The sequence below is a fragment of the Salmo trutta genome, chromosome 7 (assembly GCF_901001165.1).
Source record: "Salmo trutta chromosome 7, fSalTru1.1, whole genome shotgun sequence".
NCBI lineage: Eukaryota > Metazoa > Chordata > Actinopteri > Salmoniformes > Salmonidae > Salmo > Salmo trutta.
The window spans coordinates 48,479,259-48,493,869 of record NC_042963.1 but is presented as its reverse complement, the minus strand read 5'-3'; positions in this window follow the sequence as shown (position 1 = coordinate 48,493,869).

The window sequence follows — 14,611 nt, the reverse complement described above, 5'->3', positions numbered from 1 at the left end:
ATGTTGCATATCTAAGAAAAATTTTGCTTTTTTAATGCTACTTGTTTCTTGCTTAAGTTGATGAAGTGGCACTTTTACTCAGATGTTAATAATCAAGGTAAATACATTTGAGATTGTAAAATAATGATTCAATTCAAGTTTCTTTTTTGATTTTACTATCATATACACTGAGTGTTCAAAACATTAGTCACACCTGACATAGGCGAATCCAGGTGAAAGCTTTGATCCCTTATTGATGTCACTTGTTAAATCCACTTCAATCAGTGTATATGAAAGTGAGGAGTCAGGTTAAAGAAGGATTTTTAAGCCTTGAGACAATTGAGACATGGATTGTGCATGTGTGACATTCAGAGGCTGAATGGGCAAGACAAAATATTTAAGTGCCTTTGAATGGGGGGGTATGGTAGTAGGTGCCATGCGCACCGGTTTGAGTGTGTCAAGAACTGCAACGATGCTGGGGTTTTTCACGCTCAACAGTATCCCGTGTGTATCATGAATGGTCCACCACCCAAAGGATATCCAGCCAACTTGACACAACTGTCGGAAGCATTGGAGTCAACATGGGCCAGCATCCCTGTGGAACACTTTAGACACCCTGTAGAGTCCATGCCCCTGACGAATTGACCCTGTTCTGAAGGCAAAGGGGAAGGTGTTCCTAATATTTCATACACTCAGTGTAAATACAGTACACAGTAGAGTCTGCCGATTTGAACTAAGTCTGGAGTTGCGGATATCCAGAGATGTTGCCAGACAGCGTGTCAGAGCAGCCGCAGCTTTAAGTAAAGCGCAAACATTGGTGTTACAATTGTGTTTTTTATTTTTTATTACCAGCTGCACACTACAATGGTTCTTGTTCTGTGTATTTGGATTTCAGATTCCATCCAACCACAAACACCGCCTTACCAAAGCGGCTAACCCTGGGGTTGAAGGTTCATCGCTTGTCTGTTGGCTGTAAATGATCTGTTAATGAATGTGAAAACAAATAGATGGAGCTGGAGAGGAGAGTGGCTCCCTGGCAGGAAATGCTTGTCCCTCTATTTATTTTATCCTCCCTTCACTTTCATATTTCTCTCCCTGGTCTCTGGTGGTGTTTTGACTGTATTCAGCCCATCAGGAATGTAGTCTACAGACAGGACCAGTGCTGTATCATGACTAGTGCCAGTTGTGCTGGTGGTGGTCCTGCCCGGCCCATTAGGACTGTTATGGTTTGAAACCCAAGAGCACTGTTCTCCTTCAGGGGGGGATTGAACTCCTGTCCCCCTCGGGAGAAGCCTGGGGCTTTTACCTGGTGATTATTTTCTCTTTTGGCCCATAGCATGGCGTTATCAGCCAATATTTGGAATGGTGAGGATTCTATTGTTTACCCTGTCCACCAAACACTGTTTTCCCATATGTTAGTTGTTGTTTTGCTTAAATTAACATTAATATCGACTAATACGTCAATACATTTTCAGGCCACTCATTTGAAGAACTTTTCATAATGCTCAGGATGTACTCACCTTACGTGTGTTGCTAGGACTGGGTGTGTCTGTCCCAGTAGGTTTATCTCCCATTATTATCTTTAACAGGACGTTGTTCAATTCTGACTGTATGCTGTCTTTCATTAGAAAGTAGTGGAGGAATTCACGCCTCAACGCCTGGCTGCACACAATGTCTTCAGGTCCTGTATCCGTTTGTTTGCCTAATAGATTTCATTATACGTAATCACCCCAAGCTCACATTTGTGGTAAAATAAGTGTGTCATATATTAGTCATTTAGACAAGACATTAGAGGGTAGAGAGAGAAGAGATGAGTCTGTCTGTTCCAGATATGTAGGTTGACGTTTATTGTTATGAGTCTTATCCTGGAGGCAGAACTGAGAGATTTCCCCGTAATTAGGCCAGCTGCAAAGTTGATATTGTAAAAATTAATGAAAACAAAAATGGTCTTTTGGTCTTAATTTAAGGTTTAGGTTAGGCAATAGGGTTATCTGTGTGGTTAGGGTTAAGGTTAGGTTTAAAATCAGATTGTATGACTTTGTGGCTGTGCCAGCTAATGAGCACTCTGCAGGGCAGCCTCCAGAACAAGATTCATGATGAAAAACGCTTGTATAACAGATATAGGAGGAGGCCTGAAGAAGAGCCCGATGTCACTCTTGTTATCTTGTTCTCTAGTCTATCTAGGCCAATGACTGTATGAGTGGACAAAGCCATCGATCACGTGACACCATTCATTCCTATATGAAGACTCAATAGTGCACTGGTACAATGATTGTCTTCGGTCATGAACTCCTGTGGTGTCAATGAGAGGGGGCAGTCGTTCTCCTCTGGTCTAGGCAGAGTAGATAGAAGCCAAATAACTGGCCTCTGCATGGGCAGGGTTGTGTTGCAGTAGCGCAACTTGCGGGGAGGATGAAGGTTATGATGAATTTGATTGAGGGGAAAACAATTCCCCACTGTAAAGCGCCAAGCAGTGACGGTTCAAAACAGACTCTGGGACGATAGATAGAAAATTCATACAACCATTGTACATCCCGAAAGATTCTAAAGCAATGAGGCTGATGCAACAGATCAGAACATTTAGCCTAAAATGTTGATTAAACTATTATTTCTTCACATTGTAAGTGCAGCAATGCGCGCTTATAGAACATGTGAGAATGCTGGTTTCAATGGCATAAGGAATTGTTTATAAAATAATTCCCTCAACATGTCTATGGTCTGATTTTGGCTAGGCTACTTTGAAATAAGGTAAGACATGCCTCATAAAATGACATAAAATCCCCAGGCAACAGGCACTGGCCTTGCTCTCTGCACTTGTGACCATTTGGTCTGAAAGAACCGTGCCTCGAGTATGTCAACAGAATCAAGCCTTTAGACTTTAATGTTAATTATCCTACATTATAATTGTCAAACATAACTGGCGTTTAGCATATATTTATGTAATTAAAAGTTTGGCTACATTTTCTGGCGTCTCCCTGTTGTCAGCATCAGTGTGGAATGAGAGGCTGTAAACACGTATCACCTAGGCTACACTTTGAGGCTAATTAGGCTAATTATTTATTACAGGTAATGGCCACAATAAAGGAAACACCAACATAAAATGTCTTAATAGGGTGTTGGGCACCACGAGCCAGAACAGCTTCAATGCACATAGATTCTACAAGTGTCTGGAACTCTATCGGAGGGATGTGACACCGTTAGATGTTTTGTTGATGGTAGTGGATGGTAGTGGAAAACGCTGTCTCAGGCAACACTCCAGAGTCTCCCATATGTGTTCAATTGAGTTGAAATCTGGTGACTAAGACACACACACCCTATGAACCTTTGAGACCCCTCTATCTAAATCACTTCTAGCCGTGGTAATCTAAATAATGGGCAACTGGGCATTTTTATGCATGACCCTAAGCATGATGGGATGTTAATTGCTTAACTAACTCAGGAACCACACCTGTGTGGATACACCACCTTTCAATATACTTAATATCTCTAATTTACTCAAGTGTTTCCTTTATTCAGTTACATGTACGTTTATGCTAAATAGATTAGAATATTATTCCAATGTTGGCCTTTTTAGGGGCACATGTTTGAATGTGAATTTCTGACTCAGTTGACAGCCCCATTGATCTGTTTCAGTTGTACTCCTATTAGCCTTTTAAATCATTGTGATTGACCTGTCCTAGAGTAGACCCATGTTGGCATATCAAAACATAAAAATAAACAAAGTATTTAATTTGGGATGATTCATCTTTAGTTTGGGACAGTTGAAATTGTACTTCGGAACAGATTCTGGGACTTGATGAAAAGCAGGTTTGAGGAGTTAGTGAGGTAAGTTTGGTCAATTCTGAGTTCAACTCGGGATAACAGGTCATACAAAAGTGGCTCCACCTTTTAGCCAGTTAAATTTCTATGGAAACGAATCCTGCTCTGGGGCATATTAAGTCACGGTTAACTCCACATTCCCTCCCTCTTGCAAAGATTGCATCAGCATCCCCTTGATTTGAGGAAGACAACTGATTAAGTATTTTATTTTATTTTATTTCAGAATGGGTAGCAAGAAATAAGTTAGTCCTAAATATTTCCTAAAGTAAAAGCCTTGTATTTGGGACAAATCATTCACTAAACCCTAAACCTCAACTACATCTTGTAATGAATAATGTGGAAATTGAGCAAGTTGAGGCTACTGCTTGGAGTTATCCTGGATTGTAAACTGTCATGGTAAAAACATATTGATACAACAGTAGCTAAAATGGGGAGAAGTCTGTCCATAATAAAACGCTATTCTGCATTCTTAACAACACTATCAACAAGGCAGGTCCTACAGGCCCTGGTTTTGTCGCATCTGGACTACTGTTCAGTAGTGTGGTCAGGTGCCACAAAGAGGGACTTGGGAAAATTGCAGTTGGCTCTGAACAGGGCAGCAAGGCTGGCTCTTAAAACTACACGGAGAGCTGACATTAATAATATGCATGTCAATCTCTCATGGCTCAAAGTGGAAAAGAGATTGACATCATCATTACTTGTTTTCATAAGAGGTGTTGAAAAGCTGAAGGTACTGAGTTGTCTGTTTAAAATAATAGCACACAGCTCAGAAACCCATGCATACCCCACAAGACATGCCACCAGAGGTCCCTTCACAGGCCCCAAGTCCAGAACAGATTATGGGGAGGCATACAGTACTACATAGTGCCATGACTACATGGAACTCTATTCCACATCAGGTTACTGATGAAAGCAGTAAAATCAGATTTAAAAAGCAGGTAAAAATACACCTTATGGAACAGCAGGGACTGTGAAGCAACACAAACATAGGCACAGACACATGCATACACACACATGATTGCCCCCCATCTATCTTCAGAGCTCGTACTGTTAGGTGACCGAAACTGGGACATGCTTAACACCCCGGCCATCCTACAATCTAAGTTAAATGCCCTCAATCTCACACAAATTATCAATGAACCTACCAGGTACAACCCTAAATCCGTAAACTCGGGCACTCTCATAGATATCATCCTGACCAACCTGCCCTCTAAATACACCTCTGCTGTCTTCAACCAGGATCTCGACGATCACTGCCTCATTGCCTGCGTCCGTAATGGGTCTGCGGTCAAACGACCACCCCTCATCACTGTCAAACGCTCCCTAAATTACTTCCGCGAGCAGGCCTTTCTAATCGACCTGGCCCAGGTATCCTGAAATTGTACTTCGGAACAGATTCTGGGACTTGATGAAAAGCAGGTTTGAGGAGTTAGTGAGGTAAGTTTGGTCAACTCTGAGTTCAACTCGGGATAAAGGATGCCTGGTTATTCTTTAAAAGTGCTTTCCTCAGCATCTTAAATAAGCATGCCCCATTAAAAACAAATTGAACCAGGAACAGATATAGCCCTTGATTCACTCCAGACCTGACTACCAGCACAAAAACATCCTGTGGCGTACTGCATTAGCATCGAATAGCCCCCACGATATGCAACTTTTCAGGGAAGTTAAGAACCAATATACACAGGCAGTTAGGAAAGCAAAGGCTAGCTTTTTCAAACATAAATTTGCATCCTTTAGCACAAACTCCAAAAAGTTCTGGGACACTGTAAAGTCCATGGGGAATAAGATCACCTCCTCCCAGCTGCCCACTGCGATGAGGCTAGGAAACACTGTCACCACCGATGAATCCACGATAATTGAGAATTTCAATAAGCATTTTTCTACGGCTGGCTATGCTTTCCACCTGGCTATCCCTACCCAGTCAACAGCCCTGCACCCCGCACAGCAACTTGCCCAAGCCTCCCCCATTTCTCCTTCACCCAAATCCAGATAGCTGATGTTCTGAAATAGTTGCAAAATCTGGATCCCTACAAATCAGCTGGGCTAGACAATCTGCATGCTCTCTTCCTAAAATTATCCGCCACAATTGTTGCAACCCCTATTATTAGCCTGTTTAACCTCTCTTTCGTATCGTCTGAGACCCCCAAAGATTGGAAAGCTGCCGCAATTATCCCCCTCTTCAAAGGGGAGACACTCTAGACCCAAACTGTTACAGACCTATATCTATCCTACCCTGCCTTTCTAAGGTCTTTGAAAGCAAAGTTAACAAACAGATCACCGACCATTTCGAATCCCACCGTACCTTCTCCGCTATGCAATCTGGTTTCCGAGCTGATCATGGGTGCATCTCAGCCACGCTCAAGGTCCTAAACGATATCATAACTGCCATTGATAAAAGACAATACAGTACAGCCGTATTTATCGACCTGGCCAAGGCTTTCGACTCTGTCAATCACTGTATTCTTATCGGCAGACTCAACAGCCTTGGTTTCTCAAATGACTGCCTCGCCCGGTTCACCAACTACTTCTCAGACAGAGTTCAGCGTGTCAAATCGGAGGGCCTCTTAATTTATATTAAATTACACACATATAAATGACAGAATGCATTTTAAAACTTCACAGACCGCAACACTTTTGTATGACCTTAATACAATTATTTTATTGATAGGAGTGGGGGGAAAAGTGCTTTGATAAAGTCGGCATTAACAATAATAAAATAAAGACTTTCACACCATAGCCTGCTGAATTTGCAAGATAACTTATTTTTCATTTTGATTTCGCACAAATGAAAATGTGTCACTGACTGACCAATGGAAATGGATTAATGTTTCAGCATTGTGTCCATGAAGAATTCGGCTTTCGACAGGCCATGTGCAACATACACTCGCAGTTACAAGCCTGTTAGAGTTTAGAGGCAGGCAGACAGGAATATCCACCGTCCTAGTAGGGATGAAGCCTGAGTTGGAATTTAAGCTAACTGAAGCTGGTTAACTTTAGAAAACCCTGAGTAGATCTAGCTTGCTTCATATGATCCTATTTTCGCAGGTTCTTAAATGTATAAACGAGTAAACGTTCATGAAAATGTCATAGATGTATTCCTATGTTCTTGTGTAACTAGCAAACTATTGGTGATGATATAATATTGTGTAAAAGGAGTTTTATACCGAGTGATAGAATGCTAGGTTGGTTATTTTAGCAAGGCTTGCGTTAGCTAGCAAGCTAAGCTAGCGCTGTATCTGGATCTTCAACTTTTCCTTTTCAACTGCAGTTTCAGATGATCAGCACTCAATGGGTCAGTGTTCACCCTAGTGAAAAAGTAACTAGTGCCCTTAATGGAGGTGCCAATGCCAAAAGGGAGAAACGTGCAGGACATAAGACATTTGGGGGGGATGCAGAAGACTACGTAAATGAATGAATAGCTAGCTAGCTAACCATACTGTACAAAAATAAAAACTGGCAGGGATTGCAACAGAACGAATCAGTTGGATGGGCATTTTATTTCTATAGGTGGGCCCGTTTTTTTATGGGATCTCCTGTGTGCACACTCTTGAAAGAGTGCATGCAAGAGCCCCAGCCTTTGCCATATGGACACATTGATACACCATGATCCATTGGCTGCTAAATAAATAGCTATAGGCCCATAGGCCAATGCAGCAGTGCGCCTATAACTTCCATCGTCAACTAAGGGAAATACATAGGCCTAAAACTGACAAATCAAAATATCCTGATGAAAATGCAGGTTCTTTCAATCACATTCATCACTCTGCCTCCCTTTCTATCTGTCTTGGCTTGAGCTATCGTTAGCGAATTATTTAGACGGGAGTAATTGTATAATTTTGACAAGACATCAATTTACTTTAGGGGAAGCCAGCATCCGAACAGTGCACCCGCCAACTTTGCTTTCTAATTCGCAAGTGGCTGAAACCAGATATCTGTATCTGTCCCCGCCCTAACAATGCAAGTCGTTGTCCTAGGAATGTAGGTGACAAGTTTATGTCTGCATATTATGCCCATAGAAATGCACTGGGCTTATTCAGGACAGATTTTCGCAAGAGCGAGCCCTCTCGCTTCGCCTCTTCCTCTGCTGAAACTAGCGAGCAAAATAGCACCCTTCTATCTTAGTATATGTAGCATATGGATCTGATGCTGTCTGGCTAGAAAATGTATGACATGCCATACTCATTTTGTCCAGAAAGCATAAGATACATGGTCTACACATATGGAGACAGAGGGGCGCTGTTTCGCTGGCTCGGATGCTTTATCTGAGATTGATGGGTCTTTCTGTCGGCATGCGTCTTGGTCAAATAAATTATCTATAGTTTAATATTTTATTTGGACGGCCCATAACGCCAGCCCTGTAGACTGGTACTATGACGTCAGCCAACTAGCTATACCTATTGCCAGACAGTAAATCAATAATTTAGTTAATAAAATCAGAATCTAAGTAAGGGCTAATCAACAAGAGGCTATGCGTTCTATGTAAAATAATGAACCTTCCACGACTCGCTAGCGGAGTGGAACTGACTGTCAATGGAGTTGCATTACTTTCCAGAGAACGCAACGAGTTGATTATAACCCTTTCATACCATGGCTAGTGGTACCGGAGGACCAAATCTAGGTCCAAAGGTCTCCGTAACAGCTTCTACCCCCAAGCCATAAGACTGCTGAACAATTCATCAAATGGCCACCGGGACCCACCTTTGTTTTTACACTGCTGCTACTCTATGTTTATTATCTATACATAGTCACTGAACAGCTGGGTTGCGTCTCCGGCAACCAAACCGATAGAACGAATGACCAGTCGGCTTGGGTAGAAACATTATATTTGTGTCGGGACCATATCTTGTGGAAGGATGAAAAAAATTAATCAAAATAACCTTTTTAATGAAAATATGTCAATCATTATTTGAATATGTTGGTAACCCGTTGTATAAAAGTGCTAATGTCGGTGTTTGGACGATATATTGGCACGGTTTTCCCGCCCTCGACGAACAACACCTGTGCCAATATATCCTCCGAACACGGCTTCTCGGGCATTATCACTTAGATAATGCATGTTCTAGGATTTATTTCAAGTCAATCAGAAACGAGTATTCAACAATGCCATGGTATACGTAATAAGTTAACCCCGTCATGTTTGTAATATGATTATGTCAGGGTTCAAATACAGGCAATAGTGAGACCGCCCATGTTGAGGCCGAACAGGTGATCAGTTAACAATTTGAGTTATAAGGCATATAAAGCACGTTGGACAGCAGTTTACATCGCACAGATCAACTCCTCAGCTTTGCTGACTAGACGAAGTGCTATAAGATAAATTCAGAGCGTACTTTTTTTTTTTACCGTTCTGACCTCAACGGCTCCCAGACAATGCTCTGTTATCCAGAGCATATCTCAAATCTGTGCTGCTGTAACATTTAATTATGTTTTTTTGTGATGTAACCGTTATTTAACTAGTCAAGTCAGTTAAGAACAAATGTTTATTTTCAATGATGGCCTAGGAACAGTGGGTTAACTGCCTTGTTCAGGGGCAGAATGACATATTTTTACCTTGTCAGCTCGGAGATTCGATCTAGCAACTTTCGGTTACTAGTCCAACGCTCTAACCACTAGTCTACCTGCCGCCCCACACAGAGTTGAGGACACTTCACTCTGACTATTTTACTCGCCCTAGCAGAGCTGGTTAGGCTGTTTTCATGTTATCCAGAGCATTGGTGACTGTAACTGTGCTGCTGGCAACAATTTAATGACGCCTTTTCGCCGAGGTTGACTGACACCGGCCATATTCAAGGGGTGTTGAGCGTTCGTAAATGGATCAGTTATTCTGCGCTCAAGCACAGGGGGAACCAAAGGGGGTGACATAGCACACAAGAGGAGAGCGCTCTGAAATTGGAGTAGATATCCAGAGTGAATTTACGAACGCACCCAAAGCAGATTGATCTATTTTGCGTCTGTGGTATCCACCAGGAGAAGCTGGATACCATAGATAGGAAAACAACATCCCAAATGTTGTTTCTGTCAGTGACAGGCGTAAACAGGTATTTCGTGCATTTTACTGAATTCAGACTGAAGATCTGACCCCTTTCTGTACCACTATGCCCAACTTTGTATAAGGTTGCAACCGGTTATTGAATGTTTCGTTTTTTCTTGATGGTGAATAACAATATGTTGTTTATATATATGTTTTAAGTCCGTTGCTTGAGCATGACGCCATACTGATTGGTCTATTTTGAAGTCCGTTGCTTGAGCCATATTGAACAGTTATGTTTTGACTGTCACTTAAGTTTTTTATGAAGTAATACTGACATTAAATTGTGCAACCAAGTAAGAAGTGTCTGGACTCCACTCCTTTTAAGTTAATTGGGTATAAGAAATTAGTTATTCAAGACCATGTACTAGCCAAGTGTGGTAAAGGGTACACAAGTAGAATAATGGGTTTTGACCTTTAAATGTAGTTAAAGAAGGGGTGTGGTGGTGACTTTCTGAACTGTTATGAGTAAGAAGTTTAAAGAAATTAGAAAAATATTGGCGTTTCAGTTGTGATTGGGGTATTTTGACCAAATTATCAGGACATGTTTTTAAACGTATTTTCCCTTCGAAATTAATCAGAAACAACCATTTCACCAATGTTTCCTAAAAAAAAAAATCGGCACTGAGCAAATGTCAGGTCTGCTAAGCGAAAACTTGGAAGTTGTGAAAATTCTGTGCAACTATTGGCGGCGTTCTCTGTGAACACTGAGGCTGTACCCGCTTTAAGTTACAGTTATAACAGTGGCCAAGTAGGCTACTGTGGCTATTTGATCAATACAGAGAAACAGACAAATGATGCTACCCTCTGCCTATTGGCTACTTCGCTTATTCAAGCCTGTCTCAAAATACAACACTGCCACTTTAAGACAGAAACAAATGCTCTTTACCTGACTTGCTTTTCAAAGATTGCTAGAAATGCACACATTTTGTGCTCTTGTAGTAAGCAACCACTCCCCCACTGCTGACTAGAAATTAGCTATAAATGGGCTAATACCACTTACTAGCAAAGAATATGGACAAATATGCATAAGTGGCTACAAGCAGTTCTTGCTTTGATCTTAAACAAGTGCATCTACTCATGACCACTCATGCTGTAAACACAGTCCAGTTCAAAGTGAATGGCACAGATCCATATATGTCAATGTTTTATTTGCATATAGGGATACTGCAGCTCTGATTGGTTATGCTGCACCGGTCTGTAGAGTATGGGCTGAGTCATGCCTGTCAATGCAATAGAATCCTACTCTGGTACATTCTGCCTACAAGAAAATATCTTGCATAATTCGTTTTGCATATGGTTATGCTGCACCGGTCTGTAGAGTATGGGCTGAGTCATGCCTGTCAATGCAATAGAATCCTACTCTGGTACGTTCTGCCTACAAAAAAAAATCTTGCATAGTTAGTTTTGCATACTAAGTCTTGCATAGTTCGTTTGTTTCGGTATGTTGCATAGAAAGTGGCTAATATTGTCAATTCCCACAGTGGAAGGTAAAGTTAATAGTGTTAACTAAAGGGGAAAACTAGAAAGTTCAGCAAAGTTCAAATATGTGCTTCTCTGCACAGGCTGATATTTCTTCTGTGCAGCAGTCCCTGTGGAGCTGCGCGCCTGTGCACGGGCTCAATTTAGAGGGAGCATTGCTTTCACGTGTTGACACCAGAACCCATTGACCCTGACCCCCCCCCCCCCCCCCCCCCAATATTCAACACAAAGTTATGCCCTTGTTGTGTTGCTTGAAAGTCTAACCTTGACTTGAGTGGTGCTACAGCACGAATGGTCAACATTCTAAATATATATATTTTTATAGTTTTATTTTCTTCTATTTTTCCACATTTTTCCGTTTTTGAGAACTTCTTCCAAGAATGTATAGATTTGTATTTTGATTAGTAGTAGCTATCTCTCCTACATCTGGGATCAGCTCAGCGAGCTCATCTAATGGTTTATTATCATTTTAATTAGACCAGTGTGACCGTAGAGACCTGTGTACATGAACCCAGATTACATTGTACACTGACTGACTCAGTGCCTGAGTTTCTAGGCATGCCTGTCTGCGTGAGCATGCAAAACAAAATACAAACCAACACAATAAAAACAAACACTGAGGATGAATCAATTGCGTTAACATTTTGTAAACATTTGGAGAGAGAGGTTTCTATATAAATGGCTAATCGTATCGGCAGGCTGCAACAAAAAATTAACGTTGGTTGCTTTTTGATTTTGAGAGTCGCCTGTAATACTGTGTATCTAAGACTTTAACATGAGTGACAAAAACACTGACACTAAATTAGAGTTCACACTGTGGCTTTGGCTAGCTAGAGTCTTAAATGACTTTCCAATTGTTTATTATTATTCAGACCAAGGCTCAACAAGGCTGTTTTTGTGATTAATTGTTGGTCTAATCAATGACTTTTTACTCGATTCGATTCGTAATTTTGACCATAATGATATTTAGATTATTTTCTGAAGGAATTAATAAATGATGGTGCATGAAAGTAGTTTTATTTTGAGCAACAGATAAACCAACATTGCAACCATAATTTATCCTGGGTCTAGTTTTTGAATTCACTTTTAAAATAGGTGCAACCCTTTGTTATGGCAAGCCTGCAGCAATGACAACAACATTATGTCCACTTTCAAGAACTTGCGGCTTGTGGCAGTTCTCAGTCCACCGCCCACCTACGGACCAAACCGCCGCGAACTTTTCGCATTTTCTCCTCAGCATGAGGTCGCATGGCGAGGTCACCTTAGAAGCCCAATAAGACTCCCCCCTGCTACTTAAGAGCACTCATATTTATTTATATTTTTTCTCGAGTGGCACCATCCAACCCCAGGTATTATCACTGACCCGATAGCGAACCGTAGCTAAATATGGTCTGCATGGCAGGTGGTAGGCCCACGAGATGGAAGGAGGGGGAAGAGGGTTTCTGTTCTTGGCAATATAATTATTGTCATTATATGGAGAGGAACTTGTCTTCCTGTTGTTTTTTAAGCACGGTGGTCATATGTACTGTTGGGTTTCCTGCAGGCTTTTCCTCGTCAATGTATTATATGTATCTTTAATATAGCCAATATTTAATTCATTCAAAGGTTATGAGTTATTCTCTCTCTGTTATGCATAGCCTTATTTTATGACTTTGTTCAATAGTTTGCATTGAGCCCCTATCACCCCAAATCGTTAGACTAGAATATATACGGAAAATGACTCGCACACACATGCACATTTTTACGCACTTTTTCAATGCGGATAAAATTATAATCAGTAGTATTGGCTATACATTTGTCCACAAAATAGTTCCTCCCTGACATATAAATTCACTCATGTGGTTGCTATCAAAACCATACCACGAATGCAGTCTTATAACAAGTAAATATGTAAATTATCTCATTCTCTATCCATACTGACATGTAGCCTAACGTTCGTTGTCTTTGTTAGGTCTGCTAAATTGGACAAGGCATTGCATTGCTTGTTAAAGATCCGTACAAAAATATGCTGTCCACATGGCTTCGTGCGAGTTGCAGTGAGTAGGCTATTATTGCTCCAATTCGAAGTTCCATGGATTCTCACTAAATCCGATTAACATTGCTGAACATTGAGACACGACACACAGATTCCATTGACATGTAAATACCATCCCAGTAAACATGTGAATTCGTTTCCCTGAAGTTAAATATATTTTTTCCAAAGTGTCCTGTTGTGATATAATTCTGCACGTCATAACTGCATAACTATTAGCTCTGAAATACTGGAATCACAATTGAGGCACACGCAAACTTCAGCTATTACTAAATATGATACATTATATTGGTCTGAATTCATTATGAGTTTTAAGCAGGTAGACCTATGAGCACCTTATCATCCTATAAGGATCACCGTTATTATGGACGTTTTTTATCCCGTTTTAAAAATGTGCACATTTAGAGAGGCCAGTTGTGACATCTTAAACTACACTACAATTGCTTGCGCTTACAGTGTAATAAATAATGCACGCATGCTTCATGTGTTAGGCTATAGATTTAAAAATACATCTGATTGTAATATGTACAATAGGCCTATGTTTAACCAAACAATACATTCCAATAGATTAAAAAGCCTCGCATAAACATAATGTGTTTTCTGCGTAAATGCAGCAAATGTGATGAAACGTGACAATACAAATGCAAATCGAATAAACATTATTTTTGTTATTATTATTATACAGTAGGCCTAAGGAATTACCACAACATTGGGCGCATGTACAACTGTCTTTCAAAGCACACAAATAAGTCAGTCTTAATTTCTAGAATGTATCTAAAAGACCCACCAGCAATTTGCATCCGCCTGTAATTCACCATTTTGTAGAGAAAGTATAGCGTTTATCTCGTCTTTTCAGTTCGCTGCAGCTAGCGACTGGAACGAGCTGCAACAAACACTCAAACTGGACAGTTTTATCTCCATCTCTTCATTCAAAGACTCAGTCATGGACACTCTTACTGACAGTTGTGGCTGCTTTACGTGATGTATTGTTGTCTCTATCTTCTAGCCTGTGTGCTGTTGTCTGTAACCACTAATGTTTGTACCCATGTTGTGCTGCTGCCATGTTGTGTTGCTACCATGTTTTTGTCATGTTGTGTTGCTACTATGCTGTGTTGTCATGTGTTGCTTCCTTGCTATGTTGTTGTATTAGGTCTCTCTTTGTGTAGTGTTGTGTTGTCTCTCTTGTCATGATGTGTGTTTTTGTCCTAATATATTTATTTTATTTTTCTTATTTTTAATCCCAGCCGCCGTCCCCACAGGAGACCTTTTGG